The sequence below is a fragment of the Haemorhous mexicanus genome, chromosome 7 (genome assembly GCF_027477595.1).
Source record: "Haemorhous mexicanus isolate bHaeMex1 chromosome 7, bHaeMex1.pri, whole genome shotgun sequence".
In the NCBI taxonomy this organism is placed as follows: domain Eukaryota; kingdom Metazoa; phylum Chordata; class Aves; order Passeriformes; family Fringillidae; genus Haemorhous; species Haemorhous mexicanus.
The window spans coordinates 16,532,139-16,542,859 of record NC_082347.1 but is presented as its reverse complement, the minus strand read 5'-3'; the positions used below and the strand labels follow the sequence as shown (position 1 = coordinate 16,542,859).

The 10,721-nt window shown below is 40.1% G+C and overlaps 1 long non-coding RNA gene across 1 annotated transcript; it reads left to right on the top strand.

The window, feature by feature from the left end:
* Positions 1-2,762: 2,762 nt before the first annotated feature.
* LOC132329784 (uncharacterized) lies at positions 2,763-10,591 on the top strand. Its single transcript, XR_009487189.1, has 3 exons — positions 2,763-2,917; positions 5,005-5,073; positions 7,623-10,591. It is a non-coding gene; the product is annotated as an uncharacterized LOC132329784 (long non-coding RNA).
* The last annotated feature ends 130 nt before the right edge of the window (positions 10,592-10,721 follow it).

Genomic DNA, 10,721 nt, shown 5'->3' with positions numbered 1-10,721 from the left:
ATGCTTCAGACTTCCAGCTGACAGACCCAAAGGACACAGGTTAGCAGGCTATTTAGTAATCTCTGTTTTTATTCCATCTCCTGTCTCCAGCCACTCCCTTGACACAATTCTGTCTCATTATATTGTATAGTCTGCAACCTTCTTTGTTAAAGACTTTTATCTCAGGGCAAGTCTAAAGCTTATGCTAGATCATTGCTTCTAGTCTTCCATTTTCAGTTTGCTTAACATTTCCTGTAACATTAGCATTTATAGAAGCATATGAAACAGGGCATTAAGAATTACAGGGTTTAACCACAGCAATGATCAGCTTTTACAGCCTGAAATTTAAGATATAAAGCACAGGAATTTCTTCTGAAAGTATTTGGTTTAGGAGGAAAAAAAGTCTTCCTCCGCTATGTTTCTTCACAAAACTGCTAAGCAAAATATAGTGCATGGACCCCAACACTTATTCAAAAGAATCTCTCAAGGTTCACAACTAGACCTCTCAACTGGACCTCTCAACTGGTGAAAACAAGCAAATAAAGTACAATATCCTCACCCCAATAAGTTATGTTGATAAATTTATGCAGTATTTTAGTTTTAGAAAGTTTCAGGTTTTCTGTGTTCCTAGAGCAGCCTGACAGTAAGACAGGACAGGACAGCATCTATTTGACGACAGCATCTCCTCAAATAGATGCTGTCCCTGAAAAAATGGGCACTTGTTCCTATCAAACCCCTCTCTGGGGCTTTTGGGTGTGCAGTGATGACTGTACAGATTTGCCTCATTTCCCCTCATAGTAGCTGGAAGGCTTGGATTGTAACAGAGGAGACCAAGTAGCAGCCTGCCTCTTCCACGCAGAAAACAAGTGGGGCATTCAGGGAGCACATGCTGTTTTCTTGCTTGGGGTGATTGGTAAAGTCACAGTGCAGTGATGTATACCTAGAAAAACAAGTCTTTGTAAATAACTTCCATTGCCCAATATTATGTTGTAAATATTTCAAAAGAAAGATGGGGGGTTTTGAGGTAGTGCTGTTGGCAGCACTTTTTGTTTAAATGAGCAAGTTGGAAATTTCAATAGCCATCATGTGATCAGGTTCTGTTTTGCAAGTTATCTCCCATCTTACCTGTTTACTTTTCTGTATTCATCTTTTATTTCTTATCATGCACACAAAAAGAGAAGGTGATGGTTCTAGTTAAGGCTAAAAATACATGAAAAATTATATGAGTATTGTTGTGGTTTAACCCCAGCTGGCAACTGAGCCCCCCACAGCTATTCACTCACTTTCCTCAGTACATGAGCTTGTCTGGAACTTTCTCAGAAAGAGTAATGGAGATAAAATACTGTAGTCACCAAGTGAAATCCTTGCTTCAGTGCTACCACTACTCAGACAGCCTGATTGAAAGTTGCAGAAAAATTACTCTCCTTCCAGCCCTTTCTTGTGCCTTATTTACATTTCAGATTTTCTGCAAACCTTTGTGAGTAGGCTGACCAGCTCCATTTTACATGCTCGGTTTATGTTGGGATTTATGTTATTTGATTCAGTCTTAACCAGCAAAAGTGTTGACTTTAAATATACAAAATGAGGACTCACACCAATATATTTCAATATTCAAAAGAAGCCTGAGATCATAACAACAACATTGTCATTCATCTTTTTCTGCATCAACTGAACTGTAGAAGTTCCTCCTGACATGCTTAGCAGGGAGGTGAACCAATGGCCTTACTACAGGCTGAACAAGGTGTGCAGGGCTTTCATAAAGCACTTTGAAGGTAATTCTATCTTGTAGCAAGTTTTGTTAGTGATTTGATTCTTGAACCTTGGTAAAGCCAGCCTTGGCAAACAAAAAAGGCTGTCAGGTATTAGCAATCTTCACCATGGATGGGTATTGCCAGGTAGGACTGCAGAAATAAGCTTTTGGGGCTAAGCTTGGTAGATAAAGGGGTGACCCAATTTGGAAGGCTGCTGATGAATGCAAGAAACAAGCCAAATCCTAAACCTGAAATTGGAAACCTTTAAAATGGGGGCTGGGAGCAATATTTGTGCACCAGAGTGAAACCATTCCAAGTCTGGGTGGCTTGCAGATATTGCTCCCACCTTTAAAGGCTATATAGCTTTTAACATATTCTGTTGTTAGAGACCCAAATCTTACCAGATTAAGCTGGAAGAATTGGATGCTCTCAAACTTGAACTTTTTGCCCTTATTAAGCAGCACACCTCTATAGTTGATCCCTCCTTGAAGAACTTTTTTTTTTTTTTTAGTACACTTTGTGAACCTTGATACTATGTTGAATTTGATGACTTCTTAATCTTAACTGTTAGCTGGAATCTTCACAACCTAATTATTCAGATATAATAAAAACTGAGATGTTAATGATAAACTGAGAAATCTGCTGCAAACCAGCTGTCTTGTTAATTATGGTAACAACAGACTGGCAATTGCTTTGATTAAAATACCCTGGGTTTGGTTTGTCTTTTCAAGCTCCAATCTCTGTCCATACAGATTCAGTCTTGCTGTGCTCTCTCCCTTTCCAAGCATGCAGAGGAGCACACCAGGTCCTCTGGAGAGGCTGCTGTGAAGCAAAGGACAAGTCTTCTGCCTCAGAACATCCCTGTGTACTTTAATCTTCAAGCTTCTGTGTAACTAGTAAGGAACTCTCTATGCTGCCTCATTCTGAGTAAATTGCTTCTTGAAATAGGAAGTGCTGTTTCTTTTCATCTGTTGGGGTGCAATACAAAGGCCAACTCTCCACCCATTCTGAACATAACATTCCTTTGGCTCTATCTTATAAAAAGCTGAGGTTGTGCTGGAGGAGACCAAGACACTCCTTCAGCCTCCTCGGAAACGTCTCGTGACTAGCTGGAAGAATGAAGCTCCTGGCACTTTGTGGCTTTTTTTTTGTCTGTCTTTTGTGCCTCAATGTCTTTGCTGCAGAAGGTACAGTATTATAGTCTTCTAGCACAGGTTTCTCTTTTCCTCTTCTTTCCTTTTTTGATATAAAATGCTTATTTACTATGTTGATTTTAATTAAAAGAAACAAACGGAGCTTGACAATGAAAAGGAGGATTGAACTTAGAAAAGGTCTTAGACTGCAGAATGTGGTAACATATCAGTGCTTTGGTTTGTACAGTAGTGTTTCCTTGCTATAGCCTGTTGCACAGCGTGATTAACTTTTACCTTAATCTGTGTTCTGAAATCTGCTCTTCTGAAAATACTTCCTGTTATATTTTCCCAGTAGATAACCAACCATCCACCAATGTAAAAATAGTACAATTTTCTCAGTAGTGGGAAATGTGTTAATGGAAGAAGCTTCTACCATTATGAAATAAGGGAACATGAATCAGTCAGGTTAACAGAGGATATGATAAGTTCTTTATAGAACAGTGAAACAAATCAGAGTAACTCTTCTGACCTTCAATCAGTCTAAACTTTGTTTTCCTTTGTTTTTTTGTTGGTTGGTTGATTGGTTGGGTTTTTACCACTGGTGATCCCCACTTCATCTGCAGTATCTTGAGGCACTTAGTTACCATTTTGCAGTATTCCAAATTCCCAGAGCAGTTAAAATCCTGAAAACAGAGGATTTTCCATCTGTCTATAGCCACATCTCTGCAGATATCATTGTTCATTTGCAGAAGGACAGTTCAGTAGCATTTTTAAATTGAGAGGTGCAATCTAGAGTTACCTGTGCAGATTTGAGGTTTGATATTGTGAATCTCTGAGACTCACCGTGATTTTTCACAGTGTGTATTTTACACAACATATAGAGAGTAAATGTGAGATAAAGAAAAACAAATAAGCTAAGTGTCCAAAGGTCAGGAACAGCAGACTTGCCATGCTTGATATGTTCTAGAAACCTTCTAAGAATTGCTTTATGTGTAAATATGAGCGTGGAGAAACATGTGGAAGCTGTTTTTCTAATTGGTTAAGTCAGCTGCTCAGTTTTGTCATTTACTGGTGTCTGTGCTGGTAGAGCTATTTACCAGAGCAGTGGTAGCTGAAGCCCTTCTGCTCTCTTTGCCTTTTCTACTTCTTTTTATTCAGGTTTTTCCATAACCCTTCAGAAAAACTTTAAGAATAGTGCAAGGGCAGTTGGAGACTTTCTAGAAGTGTCTTCAGGAGCATAAAGGAAGCCTGTCCAGGAAGGATAGGAGATGGCCATATCAGTTAAACACAAATGAATACCTGCCAAAATACCTGCCTGTTCCTTTAATAGTGTTTCCTTCTTGTTGATGTGCATGGGACTAATATGAGTCAGAAGGTGGGGAGGAAACGTGCAAAGGACACTGTTCCTTATCTGTAAGCACTGATGTCAAAGTGAAAGTGTCTGGGTGTGCAAGATAATTGTACTTTGCATGTTAAACCTGTTACATCAGAACTAAATTATGGTGATAACTCAGCTTCCATCAGCAGCCTTGGCTGTAAACTGTGCCTCAGTGATTTCCAGAAGCATTGACCATATCTTAGATTTTGTTAGTGAGAAATCATCTGTCTCTGTCCTTTCTGCTCCTCCCCAACTCCACAGTAAACCTTTTTTTCCCCCTTTATTGCGACCAGCACTGTGGTCAACTGCAGTCAACAGCTCACTTATTTAGGCGTGATGGAAGGGAATATTTCAGTGGCTTTGCCCATCCAAAGCAATTTATTCTACACTCCTGCGCATCTGGACACAGAGATGCTCTTTTTTCCTGTTGGTTATTTTTTATATTTTCTTAAAGTGGTGTAACTGTTATTGTATTGCCTGCCAGTGTGACATTTTGAAGGATAAAGAAATCTTTACAATGTGTATCTGATGCATCTATGAGTAATGATAGAAAAGAGCAAATAAGTTCCTGTTCCACACTAGGGACAAAGCTGTGCAGAGATCTAAAAATCAGTCATGATAATCCTTTGTTTTACAGATCCCTCTACACAAGGACGTCAGTGGTAAATACAGTAAGCAAAATGTCTGTGGGCTCTGACACATTTACTGTATGTGTACAGTTATTTGCATTACCTGTCCCCACTGATAATGTATTGTTTTTCAGCCTCAGGTCAGAGGGTTAGAAGACGCTGCTGCTCAAAAGCATCCTCAGTCAACAAAAATCGACATAAAGGTAAAAAGGTTTACTGTTCCATTAGATGAATTAGGTAATCATAAGAGAGAAATCACAGCACTCTGGGTTTTTTCCATCTGCAAACTTCACAGAATTTTCCATGCAGGTAAATATTAGCTTCGTTGAATCACTGAGAACTTGTTCTCTTTTTCTTAGGAAACTTACTGAGTGTTTGGATTGGGAAGAAATAAGATTAGAAGAGATTAGAACCCATTTAATGCCCATAGTATAAAACAATGAAGAGAAATATGATCAAGTCTGATTAAAGGAGTGTCAGTGTTCCTCATTGATAAGAACAGAAGTGAAATATAATCCTGGCTTTGCCCTGCTGTATTCCATCACCATTTATCTGTGGCTACATTCATCTTTATCTTTTGAGAGATCAACCAAAGTGTGGTTCTGTAAATTCCCAAAAATCCAGTTTTTGAACCCACAGCTCTACCAGGAACAAGAATTAGCTGAGATTGAATTTGTTTTAAATATGTGCATCTAAAGACCGTGCAAGTGAAATTACATAAAATCTGTGGTTTCAGTGAGACCCCAGTGGAAAAAAAGCTAAACCATGAACAAGTCTAGGTTAAAAGGATTAGTATGCTCCTTAGAATCTTAGCATCTTAAATCTTAATGCTTACAATTTCAATAAAATGTCTAACTGATAACTTCTGTTAAACTATAAAGATAAAGAATTTGATCTAAAATAGTTTATTTCCTATTTCTAATCTTTTAATCATAAAATTAATAATTTGAAGTTCCAAGAAAATTCATTCTAGCTGATAAAATATCTTAAATGCTTTATTACTTTTTATATTTAGATAACTTAGGTTAACTAAAAATCTTTCTTACTCTACAGTTTTCCTTTAACTGGAGCCTTTTCTTCCTGTCCAGTCTCCCAGTGCTGAATCATGGGCTCTGTTTTATAGGCAGAGTCCCATTGGTACCAGGAGCAGTGAACAAATTGCAGAATTATTATGGGTCAGGGGTTTATAGCTATCTGGGGCTCCTCATTTAATCAGCAGGTGTAGTAGCAACTGGGGACTTTGGCAATAGCAGGTTCCCAGCTGGCCCACAAGGCCTGGGGGGGTGTGCAATGCCAGAGGCACAGAGGTGGCTTCTGTCACTCCTGACCTGAGCTGGATTGCATGTGCCTGATCCTGCACCTTTTCCACATTACTGAGACTTCGTGTGATCAGCACAGCTGTTACTATTCAATCTGAGTACTTTCTGCTATCTGACAAAATTGGGGATGCTTCAGGCTTTTTTACATGCAACAGGCATGAAAACTCTCTGCTAAAAGTGCTTGTAAAGAGAATGTTCCTTTGAAAGCAGACTGCTGTTTCCTGTGGATAAGTCCAGTGATGCTGGTCTCACAGAGCAATGGAAGGTAATGTGCTGAGGGGCAGAAAGTGGTACAAAGGAAGCACTCCAGTAAAACCTGTAAATTCACCATGACGATCTACTGAGGGAATCTGAAATGCTTTCCTCTGCTGCAAACACAGTAATACTTTATGATCTTTGCTTGTCCCATTACACTCTGCCCTGGTTCTCAGAGCATTCCAATATGCTTACTGTAATCTCCTGTCCTTACCTGCAGCCTAACCTTTTTAGGTCAGAGATTGTTGTTTATTTGCTTCCTTATAGGGTGCATCTTTCTGCTGCAAATGACTTCCTCAGATCTGCTTGTATCAAAATGCTTGATCTGAATTGGTTTCTACTCTTATTGAGAGGCAGTTGTAAAATCCTGGGCCTAATGCAGCAACTGCCCAAAGCTGAATTCTTCTGTTTTAATGTGTGGTTCTTGACTGGAATTGTACAATGATGGCTTTGTTTTGTATTGTTGCTGTGAGATTTCTGGGTGACTTGTGCTGTCTTTTTTAGGGGGATATTACTTGCTTTATAGTTTGCAGGCAAAGCACAGGGACTGTTTTGCAGCATTGCTCTGCACTGTTCTTTGTGCTGGGCAATTGCCATGGGCAAGCTCCAAAGCCACTTGGAGACCAGCTCAGTGTGGCTTGAGGAGAGGGTTATGTATAACCATATATAACCACACTGGCTACTTCTTTTGAAGCAAAACCACTGATTTCCTAGAATGTTGTCATTCCATCAGAAACAATTGCTGTCCCAGAAAGCAAATGCTTAAAGCCAATGTCAATCTGTGGCTTCTGACCAAGAAACAGGGAGATGATAGTAAGGGGAAGATACTGTTTAATGTATCAATTGCAGAATTCAAGCTCTGGAGAGACAGTAGCAACATCCTGTGTCTATGAAGACCTTCATCTAACTATGGAAACTTCCAGCAGCAGCAAACTTGCAGTGATTGAGTACCCTCACTAAAGGGAAAATAGGCTGCTAGGAGTCAGTGACCTCCAGCAACCTAATGAAAAGAAAAAAAAAATTGCCATCACATCCCTGTTTATTTTCAGATCACTGCTAATCTAAGCCTGCCCACACAAACATGGCTGAATTTCAGATATTAAAGTTTTGTGCCATTCCCCACACTCCCAATTAAACAGAGAAAATTGAGAGATTTGTTTTTCATGTTTGTTTTACAGGTATAGGTTTTAAAGCTACTCCAGTGGAAACAAGGAGATCCTGCAAGCCTTGTTCTCGGCGAGTCCCTGGAGTGTTTTCTGGACCACTTCCACAGCTAAAATAAGCAGACTGAGAGGAGGGTGAAAAGCATCTGCCTACATGCACAACCAACAGTGCTTCACTATCTTGAGGACGCTCCTTTCACAGACAGGGCATGAGTGTACATTGCTTTCTGTTTGGGGAAAGGCTTCATTACTGTTTATTCATTCCTTCACTCAGGTACTTTTGATAGTATTAACCTGGCAGAAGGAATAAGGCAAAGTTGTCTGGCTGCCACCAGACTTTTTGTCAGTGGAATATTCCTCTGCACCAAGCAGGGATTTAGCTCCTCAAGTAAGGCTGGTTGAAGAGGTAGCTGAATTGCACTGGTTTGCATTTCTAAATGCCTTTTAGGCATTCCGTTGCCTAAAAGGTGGTGAAGGGCTGATGCTTTTGTTTCTAGTTATCAGTATACATGCATATTTAACCTTTTCTTGAATCATTTATTTTATATTAACAAAGGTGTTTCTTTGTATGATCATCAATCATTGATTTTTCCTGCAGCCCTTGTAGTCAGTGCTAGCAATCCACTTGGAAGTAAATTCCTACAAATGATAAAAATCTCATCATTTACAAAGGGCTGAGAAACTAGATTAGCAGATTATTAAAACAGTGGTGATGGGCCAGATTCAAGTAAGCTTTTCAATATGTCTTCTGAGGGGGCTAAATCTGACTTTAAAATCAAAGTGGCCTGCTTTTAACTTCCTTAAGAGTGTCATCAGGTGGTTATTGAAGAGCATACTGAAAAGATATTAAACCTAATCAGATTTCATCTGTTCCTCTGAAGCCAGAAGGCAGCTGTTCTTTCAAGACAGCGGAGTTGTGTGATCACCTCAATAAACAAAGCTTACTGGAGCATGAAATAAATGCTAAGAATAATACCAAAGGGCTGAATAACAGAGAAACCAAAGCACCCGCTGATACTTTAGCCATGTATCTTCTGTCCTTTCCTAACTGTCCTCTGCATTGCTGCTGTTTCTCTGCCTGGGGGAGAGTTCTTAAAACTGAATTACTTGCTTGTTCATAAATTCAGTTCTCCTTCTAGTGAATATGAGGAGGAGTAGAAACCTTTTCTGCTGCTGGGTAAATTGCAGATTGCAAATAGTAATTTTTCTGTCAGTACTCATAGTACTACTCTTTCTCTTAACATAATTGTCAGTATGATAGAAATGGTTTCAGTGCCCTTCACAATTTGTGGGAGTTGAATGGGAACAGTCAGAGGTCTGTTGTAACTCACACAGGCAAATGCAATTCCAAAAGGTCAGGTTTATGGGCACTTGCTCAGGGTCCTGCTCTTATTGAGAATGTTTCTATTGTACTGAGCACTTGAACCTATTTCTGGCTCTTCTGTGTGCTTGCTATTACTTTATTTTCATATTTGTTTTGAGAGTAGGTAGATCTGACACTCAGCTTCCTATTTTTGAAGACCTGACCATGCATAGCATTTTTATATCAAGGATAAAGGAACTGCCAGTCCTCCTTGCAAGACCTCTGAAACAGGAGGTTGGTGAAGGAACTGTGTTTCATTGTTTGGTTGCTGGTCAGGGGGCCAACATATTTTATTTCTATTGTTTTGTGGAGCTCGCAGAAAGAATCTGTAGAATATAAATGAAAAGTAAATGTAAAAGGCATTTTTGGTATTGTTTGCAGCAGGGTTTTTCTCTGTAAAATATGGCCATGTGTTTACAGCTCTCTATAAAGCTTCACTAACAGGTTTCAAGATTCTGTTCTCTAATGAGTTTAAGCCCTTTTCTTTTATATCTAAAAAATGTACTAAGATTTTCCTCTTTGCCTTACACCCTCCAAACAGCATGCTCCAAACTCTCATACCCTCCTCCAGGCAAAATGTTCCCTCTGATAAGAAAAGCATAAGCCCCAGAGACCATTAACACAATTCTTTCAGAAATACTCTGTGTAGGCACACAGTTTGTGGTGACTGGGAGTGGGGCTGTGTGAGCCTCATCCCCAGTGGGCACAGCTGTGAGCAGCAGTGAGCAGCAGTGACAGCAATGAGCCCTGGAGTGCCCAAGGGCACTGACCAACCACCAAAGGGAGCAGAGGGCACACAGGTGCAATGCATCAACATGAGGGTGTAAAAGGCTGGGCTGAAGAACCAGAAGGGCAGCTGCTTGCAGCCTTCTGAAGTGGAATGGTGTTAATCTGTGTGAGCAGACACCTTAAGCCTCCTGATGTGGTAAGGTGTTACTGTGTATGGGTGAATGCCTAAAGCCGCCTGAAATTGTAGGGTGACACTCTGTGTATGGTGGCTGCCTCAACTGCAGCATGTGCTGTGACAGCTCTGGATCTCTGGAGAGATCCCAACACATAATTTAATGCACTTTAGTATTTTTACTCACTAAGTTTCCTAGGCTGGCCTCAATCCCTGGCTGGGGGCTATTCCAGCTGAAGATGCTACTTGTCTAAAGTCCTAGCCTTGGCTGAGCAGGACTACAGCAGGAACCTCCAAATAATTTCAGCATGGATTGTGACTGCTGCCCAAATGCTTAGTTGCTTCATACAGAGGTATCAGAATATTGTGTGTCCTCTTGAAAGTAATTCCTCAGCTGAGTTCGGCTCTTATGTACCAGGCCATTTCCCCATGTGGTGCAACAGAGCTACCATCTGATCATGGTTTCACTTACAGGCATCTGCTCTTCCTTTTTATTTTCCTTTCACTTCTACATATATTTGTCTGGCATTACCAGAAGAGAAACATATTTGCTCAGTGGCTTTTCGAAATACTCAAGCTGTATGCTTATATAAAGTAAATTTATCTTGTCCAAGCTGACAAATGCTTTTCTTTTTTGTCTTGTGTTTTTGTGTGCAGTTGGCTGTCAAGCAAGAAAATTGCACAGCCCTTAAGTTGCAATAAAGATGTTTCTGAAGTGTCTCTATGCCTGACAGAACAGATGTTGAATCCTGGTCTGACCTTGTCAATTAAGTGAGCCAGGTGTCTCCTCACTTTGTTTACAGCTTAATACCACCAGCTAACACCAAATCAGTCTGTTTTATTTGGCACT